We start from the raw sequence: 9,218 nt of genomic DNA, 5'->3' as shown, positions 1-9,218 counted from the left end.
TATTAATATATATATTCAATACTGATATATAATCACTTATCATATACATAATCACTGATATATATATACATACATATACATAATCACCAATATATAATAAATGTGTATTTATATCTTTATAATATATTTAGACATTTGTATATATTTATACATATATATAACAACACACATGGCACAGGACAAACTTTCTGATAGTGATAACTATTATGTTAAATTCTTTATGCTACAGCAAACCTCCTGTGGTTTTCTTCGGACATTAATTTTACATTTATTTTATAACCTAGTATTTTTCAAAATAGTTTGAGAGAACAACTGGAGCAGATAAACAGGATTTTTAAATATCAAGAATAATGATCTCGGGGCACCTGGGTGGCTCGGTTGGTTAAGCAACTGCCTTCGGCTCAGGTCATGATCCCGGATCCTGGGATCGAGCCCCGCATCAAGCTCCCTGCTCCTCGGGGAGCCTGTTTCTCCCTTTGCCTCTGCCTGCTGCTCCCCCACCTTGTGCTCTCTCTCTCTGTCAAATAAATAAATAAATAATCTTTTTAAAAAATAATAATGATCTTCATCAGTTTTAGTTGTTACAGAGCAAACCTCTTTTTTGATGTCTCTTTTATGTCTTTCCTTAACATAAAATAAGTAGTCATTTTTCTCCATATAATTTCCTCATCTTATATTTGAAAAATCCTGATTATTAAGCTACTGTTCATTTAGCTCTCTTCTTGATGAGTAAAGCCAGATTTATAACACTTACCTGACTGGTGATTTTACACTTATCTGCTTGGTTTCATTAATTTGTACACCAAACCATTCTAAGAAGGCAGGGCCCATGACTGTTTTTGTTCAACCCTGAATCACCAGTGCCAGCCCAGGGCCAGAAGCATAGTTAGAACTCAAGGAATAGTTGTTTAGTGGCACCTGGGTGGCTCAGTCTTAAAAAAAAAAAAAAAGAAAGAAAGAAAGAAATAGTTGTTTAATGAATGAATGGATGGATGGATGGATAGATATTATATCTGCTCAGTGAATGGCCTTCCTGTAAATGGGTGGTTCTCAGTGAGGGATAGGGTGTGGAAAGAAGGCATATTGTCATACAGGATACAGGTTGTCATATCTGAATCACCTAGGGTGATTTTTTTTTAAAGTTACCTGACACCTTCTCCCCAGGGTGTACCATACCAGTTCTTACAGGGTGCCACGTCTGGGGCAGGAAGGCCTACTTCACCCAAAAAATACCTCATACAACCAGTCACTGGTGACAGAAATTTCACCAAAGGCCACAAAACCTTTCATTCATAATCAGAGATTTAGATTAAGTTTCAAATACCTTCCACCAGTGTGATACCACTGACTAGACCAAGAGTCAACAAAGCTGGCCTTTAGAACTGCCTTGACTTCTGATATGGGTTATGACAGGAAGGAAGGGAGATAAATAACACAAACTGCTGAGTATCCGAAGAAGGTGTGGAGAAGTGAAACACAAGCAGAGACACAGATGGGGAAGATGTTGAAGGCTTCATCTTCTTCATAATTTTGATAGCATCAAGCCTACCTTCTCTTGGGCCCATATGCTTTCTGATCTCAGGGTAAAATTCTCATAAGGCAAACTGCCCAGGTTTAAGACCTGCCTTGGCAGTCAGGATATGCCCCTGGTCCACTCAGTGATGTTTCCACATATGAGCCGGGAGGATAGCCTCTTGTCTACTGTGTGCTTCCTTTATTCTTATTTCCCAGCGTGTGTTAATTTCTTTTTAACAGAACCCTAATTGCCAGTTCATGTTCACCTTTGATCCAGTTTGATTCCCAAGATCCTCACCTGTATGCAAACTCTATTGGCAACTTTTTAAAGTGTAAAAACACATACAGTGCATAGAATACAAATGAATAGTTTAATGAATTATTATAAAGTCAACATTTATGTGACTAATACACGGTTTACATTATACATTGAGTATGTATATACTATACATATATACAATATTATAATAATTTTATTGCATTTGAGTTAAACCACAATAGCAATGATTTCTAAAGGAAAAACAAAAAGAAATGATATATTGTAAACACTTTCAAAAGACCCTACCCGTGGCCTCTGTCCAGCCACAATTCCTACATTCCTCCCTAAAGGAACCATTATTCTGACTTTTATGACATTCACTTTTCTTGCTTTTCTTTTTTGTTTTTTAAGAGTTATTTATTTATTTGAGAGAGGTGGGGGGGTTCCAGAGGAAGAAGGAGAGAGAGTCCCAAGCAGACACAGAGCTTGACATGGGGCTCCACCTCACGACCCTGAGATCACGACCTGAGCCGAACCCAAGAGTCCAACGTTCAAACGACTACATCATCCAGGTGCCCTTTTTCTTGCTTTTCTTAATGGATTTATCACCTAAGTATGCATCTCAAAAAAAATTGTTTAATTTTGTCTGCTCTTGAACTTTCCACAAATGGAATCATACAATATATATTTCTTTGGCTGGATCTCTTCCACTCAATGTTATTCTTAAGATTCATCCACACTGGGGTGCCTGGGTGGCTCAGTCATTAAGCATCTGCCTTCGGCTCAGGTCATGATCCCAGGGTCCTGGGATCGAGTCCCACATCGGGCTCCCTGCTCGGCGGGGGGCCTGCTTCTCCCTCTCCCACTCCCTCTGCTTGTGTTCCCTCTCTCACTGCCTCTTTCTCTGTCAAATAAATAAATAAATCTTCCAAAAAAAAAGATTCATCCACATTATTGCTTGTAGCTGCAGTTGGTTAATTTTTATTTATATACAGCACTCAAGTGAATGAATGTTCCACAGTTCGCTTACACATTCTACCGTTGATGGATACTTGGTTTGTTTCCAGTTTCAGGATATTACGAGTAATACTGCCATGAACATTTCATGTACGTGTCTCTTGACGTCCATGTGTACCTATTTCTGTTGCATGTGTGTCTAGGAGTAGGATTCTGATAACTTATCTGGTGGTATGTGTATCTTTACCTTTATTAGATAATGTCAAACTGCTTTCTGAAATGACCAACAATTTACAATTGTTTGAGTGTTTGAGAATTCTTTTTTTTTTACAGGTTTATTTTTAATTTTTTTTAAAGACTTTATTTATTTATTTGACACAGAGAGAGAGACAGCGAGAGCAGGAACACAAGCAGGGGGAGCGGGAGAAGGAGAAGCAGGCTCCCTGCTGAGTAAGGAGCCCGATGCGGGGCTCGATCCCAGGACCCTGGGATCATGACCTGAGCCGAAGGCAGACACTTAACAACTGAGCCACCCAGGCACCCCTGAGAATACTTTATACCTGGTACTATCAGACTTCTTAATTTTAGCTTATCGGGTGAGAAGTAGGATCTCATTATTATTTTAACATGCATTCCTACTTCCCCTCTTTTGGGTACACTTTCTTTCCTACCATTTGCTCTTCCTTAACACTTTTCTCATGATTTCGTTTCTACTTACCAGCATGAATTCATTATCTATTGCTGTGGAGCAAATTATACCAAAAACTAGTGGCTTAAAACCATAAATATTTGTTATCTTTCACACTCATTAGTGTAGGTCAGGAATCCAGGAGTGCCTTGGTTGGGTGGTTCTGGCTCAGGGGTTCTTATAAGGTTGCAGTCAAGGTGTTTACCAGGGCCAGAGGATTCACTTCTAAGGTAGCTCACTCACACCCTGCAAGTTAATGCTAGCCTCCATAGGGCTGCTCCAGTGTCTTCATGCATGGCAGCCGACTTCTCCCAAAGTGAGGGATCTAATAGAGGGGCAGAGAGGAAATCACAATGCCCTTTCTGACCTGGTCTTTGAAGTCACTTCTGACATTCTATGCATTAGAAGAGAGGCACTGAAGGTAGCCTAAAATAAAGGAGAGGAGAATTAGGCTTCCTGTCTTGAACAACGGAGTGTCAAAGAACTTGTGTACATGCTTTAAAATGACCACACAACACCATTCAAAATCTCTTGACTGTCACCGTCTGGCAAGCACCAAAGTAATCATTATTTCAGGCATTAATGGATATTAAAATTCCTGGGCAAAAGTTTGATTAAAAAAAAAAACCAGAAAGTATGCATAGTCTCAAAGTATCTTCTTATAAGATACTTACTAATTACAAAGGGAATCGTAATAACTTAGTAAACACGACCTTGACCAAGTTATCAAAATTAACATCACAATAATGAGACATATCATGTTACTTCCAATATGATGCACTGAGGACACGTAAGATCATTTCTGTAGCATTCTTGCCAAAAATGCATAACTTAAATTTAATCATGGGGAAATATCAGATAAACTAAACCCAAGTTGATGAACATTCTACAAAATAACTGGGTAGTACTCTTCAGTAGTATCAAGGTCATGAAAGACAAAGACGGGTTGAAAAATTGTTCAAGATTCAAGGAGATTAAGGAGACAAAAAGAACAAAATGTGATCTTGGACCAGAAAAAAGCATATTAATCAGACAACTGGTGAAATTTGAATAAGTTTAGTAGACTAGTTTAAAGTGCTATGTTAATGTCCTGATTTTAATAATTGTACTGTAGTTATGTAAGATGTTAACATTTGGGGAAGCTGGGTGAACAGTATATAGGAATTCCTTGTACTAGTTTTGTAAACTTTTGGTAATCCAAATTTCAAATGTAAACAAAAAATAAAAATTATTATAAAAATATATATCTTTTTTAAAATGAGTATTGGGAACACTTTTTTTTAAAGATTTTATTTATTTATTTATTTGACACAGAGAGAGAGAGAGAGTACAAGCAGGGGGAGGGACAGAGGCAGAGGGAGAAGCAGGCTCCCCGCTGAGCAGACAGCCCGATGTAGGGCTCCATCCCAGGACTCTGGGACCATGACCTGAGCCAAAGGCAGATGCTTAACCAACTGAACCACCCAGGTGCCCTTATAAAAATATATATCTTAATTAAAGGATTAATAAAAAAATATGAGTGATACAGTCACATCAGAAGCTCACTAGTCTCTAACAGGAGTAGCTGCTGAGAAGAACTGCAAGAGTTTTCTATATGACCTCTATTTCTTCCCGCTTCTAGGCTTATTAGGCCTTTCTGGTGAAACTCACAATAGTTGTCTGTCTAAAACATATATCTGATCATGTCAATCTTCTGCTTAAACCCTGTCAATCAAGGGCTTCTCATATCTTAGAAGAAATCCATCCTCCCTAGCAAGGAATCCTTATGTCAATCCTTGGCTGTAACTATATAGAACACATTCCCTAAGACATGCAATGGTTTCTCATTTCTGGATCTTTGCATTTGCTATTCCCTCTTCTTCACTTGAAAAGTCCTGATTTTTCTTGGAAATTAATTTCCAAATGTCTATTTTTCTGTCTTTTTGGGGACCCTTTTCTCTCCAAATGGAGTTAATTGTTATCTCCTGCCTCCTATGGCATTTTGTAAGGGATCTCCCTTATAGTGTCTGTTGTACTCTGTTGTACGTAGGTGCTTATATACCAGTTGTTGCTTTTCTGGGTACTGTTAGCTTCTAGAGGGTCGGATCAAGCTCTATTCATTGCCAGCACCAGTCACAGTAACAAATAAATGGTAGATATATTAGTTGTTTATTGCAATGTGAAAAAAAAATCAAAGTGACTTAAAATTAAAGCAACTTAAAGCAATAAACATGTATCATCTAGTACAATTTCTGAGGGTCAGAAGTCCAAGAAGCAGCTTGGAAGAATAGGTTCTGTCTCAGGGTCTCCTAAGGCTTAGATCAAGGTGTCAGGTAGGGCTACAGTCATCCAAAGGCTTGACGAGGGCTGTTGAATCTGCTTCCAGGATGGCTTACTCATATAACTCTTGACAAAAGGCCTCAGTTCTGGTCCAGCTATTGGCAGAGGGCCTCAGTTTCACCACATGGGCCTCTTCATAGGTCACTAAACTGTCCTCATGACATGGCAGCTGGCTTCCTCCAGAGCAAGTGATCCAAGAGAAAAAGTCAGGCAGAAGTCACAATTTTTTTTTCAGTAATCTACCTCAGAAGTGACATACCATCACTTTTATTGACGGTCACACATAGTTACCCTGGTAAATGTGTAAGGGCACTATATAGAGCATGCATACCAGGAGGCAGGAATCCCTGGACGCCATCTCAGAGGCTGACAAACACAGTAGGCACTTATTCAATGTCTAAATGGATGGATGAATGAATGAATGAATGAATGAACCACCTCTGGACCATATCCCAAAGCACTTAGTGATTAAAGAACCAAAACAAACTTATTTACCTTAAGGCAGTCTCAGCTATAATAAAGTCAACCCCAGACACTAAGACCACAAAAATCACTTGAGAGAGGTTCCCAATGCATTCATTATTCACTCAGTCTCCGAATTGAAGGACCTTATCATTTTTCAGGAATATGATCTCAGATCAGGGTGAATGACCTGAGGTCACTAAGAAGATCAGATGACCCAGCAGTAGACTCCCTGTCCACTGAGAGGTTTAGATGAGCTGGATGCTGGATGCTGTTGAGAATGCTGAGTCTTCTACTATCTTCACTAAAGGGAGATTCATGTGTGCAGGGGATGGCCAGCTCATAGCACATCAAAATGTTAAGATTTTCCCTTTCCTAATTTTGGGATGAGACACACTTTCCCATTACGTCTTAATCTTTGGTATAAAAGCAGAACAAATAACTGGCCATCCCTGCAGATTTTTATTGAAGATTCTCATATTACTTAATAGCTGTGTACTTTTGAGAAGGATTCACAGCCTTATACCTTCATCTTGTCTTTCTGTCTCACACTAGTCCCCTGGATGGACCGTCCTTTCCTTAATGTTTAAGATCAACCTGTCCTAATTCTACCAGTTCTTCTAGTTCTAGCCAAGTATCTGCTCCTTCAAGAAGTTCCCCTGATCATTCCCTCCAGAGAGTTCACTTCCTTATTGGACCGACCCTATTTAACAATTTTTTTCGCTCTTGCAGCATTTGTTTGTTCTTGAAGGACTTAGGTATATTAGGGTGTGTCATACATATTTTAATCTCTACTTCCCCAAAATAAATATTCGTTCATTTTTACACACTAAATATTCTTAAATGAACAAATAGATACATTTGATTTCCTTTACTAGAATAACATTTAAAAATAACTCTTTACTCTTGAAAACTCGAAGGTAAATACTTTTGTAATATTCAAGCTATTTTTCAATCTTCTGTTTGTTTTTTGGTTTGTGCTTGCTTTTTGTTGTGATTTCAGCTTTTTTAAATTATTACACCCTTGAAGGCAGGACACCGATACCGTAAAAGTAATAGGTTCCACATGTGCCCTGTTGATGCATTTCCCCTTTAACAATATTAAGTTCGCTAATCACATTCATTTCTAAAGCCTTTTGAAAATGTGTATCATGCTTATGGGTGGCCACATTCCAAAGAACTGAATACGTGCTACAAAAGGAAAAGAGGCTTGGGGGTGGGGAAGGAACCCTTACAAGGCAAGAGAACTGAGCATGTGCGAGGTTCTGTACTGACCAAAGGAGGGCAGGGAAGTGCAGTTGTGGAAATATCGAGGAGAAGGAAAAGAGAAATGGAATTTAAGGGAGAGAGGGGAGGCTGACCACATTCAGGAGATCACCCAGAATTCACAAGTGGAGAGAGTGCTTTCAAGGCAGGATGCCTCTTCATCAGAGCACTGCTGACTCTTAGGACCTTTCTGACATCTCTTTAAGCAGGCCCCATCCTTTGGGGATGCCCAGACCAAGATATTACTCCTCACACTCAGTGACTCCTGAGATCCCAGCCCTTTATCTGACATATGTTCACCTCCCTGCATCAGAATTGCAGATGGTGGTGTGGGATGGTAGAGTCTGATGGACTTGAAAGAATTCTGGCTCTGCTCACTACTTAGAAGCTGGCAGGTTACCCAATGGTTTATAGCCTCAGTTTTCTCATCTATAAATTGGGGTTAATAATTCCTACAGTGCAGGTACTATTGTAGATCACAGGTATCACAGGATTGTCGTAAGGATTACACATTAATAGATATTCAATAAATAGTAACTATGAAAAGCAGCTTTGCAGGGTGGTTAAAAAGCATGGAGTCTGGATCTGGACTGTCTGGGTTTGAGTCTTTTTTTCATTACCTACTGTCTGTGTAAGTTATTTTCTGTGATTCACTTTCCTAATCTATCAGTCAGGTAATAACAGGGCAGCCTGTATCTCACAGACTTGATGAGAGGATACGATGGTTATAGGACAGTGACTGTCACATGAAAGGGATTCAGCAGGTGGAAATAGTAGTTGTTGTTGTTTTGATTTAAAAAGATGCAGTGGAGGGCAAAGGTTAAGACTGTGTGTTCTAGGGGTGCCTGGGTGGCTCAGTCAGTTAAGCTTCTGCCTTCAGCTCAGGTCGTGATCCCAGAGTCCTGGGTTCGAGTCCCGCATCAGGCTCCCTGCTCAGTGGGAAGCCTGCTTCTCCCTCTGCCTCTGCCCCTCCCCCTGCTTGTTCTCTTTCTCTCTCTGTGAAGGAATGGAAGGGAGGGAGGGAGGAAGGAAGGAAGGAAAGAAGTAAGGAAGAAAAGAAAGGAAAAAAAAGAAAGACTATGTGTTCTAGTGCTGAACTACCTTGGTTCAGACCCTTGTTCTACTCTTTACCAGTTGTATGATCCCAGGGTCTCCATTCCCTCATCTGTAAACTGGGGATAATAATAGCAGCTACTTCATAAGATGAAATAAATTCGTATGCACAAAGCTGATGCACGGTAAACAATAAATGTTAGCCATTAGTGGTATAAATTCCCATCAGCCATAGCTCCAGTTTTTATGCATTTCTGTGGGTCATTTTAAAGCTTGATATTTTGTAAAGTTAAATAAACTTTAAGTTTATGTATTCTGTGGTGATTAACCTGAACTACCAGTTCCCTTGGAAATAAACCAGGCTTTTAACCATAAAAGGTTTTCAACCGGGTCCCAGCTGACCGTCTTTTCAGTGTCTATGTGTATAGCAGATGGTGAGTTGCATTTTTAAAACTGTTCTCTCCACAGAGGAGACTGTAAAGTTCTCAGAAAAATTAAATGCCCTCATTACAAGACAGTGCCATTGTCTCGGCGCCCTCACCCCCTACCTTAATGACTGGCACTGTGAAGTCCCACATAAAGGGAAGAGACCTCATAATTAGGCATGTTGGAGAATCTTCCCGGGTGCTACAGCCTGGGGTTTTCAATGACACACCAAAAGCCAGCCACTTCAATTCGCATTTTTACTTCGCTCGCCGG

General features: G+C 39.7%; 1 long non-coding RNA gene across 1 annotated transcript in view; it reads right to left on the bottom strand.

The window, feature by feature from the left end:
• Positions 1 to 3,300: 3,300 nt before the first annotated feature.
• The window catches only part of LOC112822408 (uncharacterized), a 38,906-nt gene continuing 32,988 nt past the window's right edge, over positions 3,301 to 9,218 (bottom strand). The window contains exon 4 of the long non-coding RNA XR_003207699.2: positions 3,301 to 3,845. This is a non-coding gene — a long non-coding RNA (uncharacterized lncRNA). The remainder of the gene's footprint in view (positions 3,846 to 9,218) is intronic.

The sequence above is a fragment of the Callorhinus ursinus genome, unplaced genomic scaffold, assembly GCF_003265705.2.
Source record: "Callorhinus ursinus isolate GAN/ISIS: 27379988/994484 unplaced genomic scaffold, GSC_fseal_2.0 scaffold1, whole genome shotgun sequence".
Lineage (NCBI taxonomy): Eukaryota > Metazoa > Chordata > Mammalia > Carnivora > Otariidae > Callorhinus > Callorhinus ursinus.
Note: the sequence above shows the minus strand (reverse complement) of the source record. Positions and strands in the feature narration are given on the sequence as shown.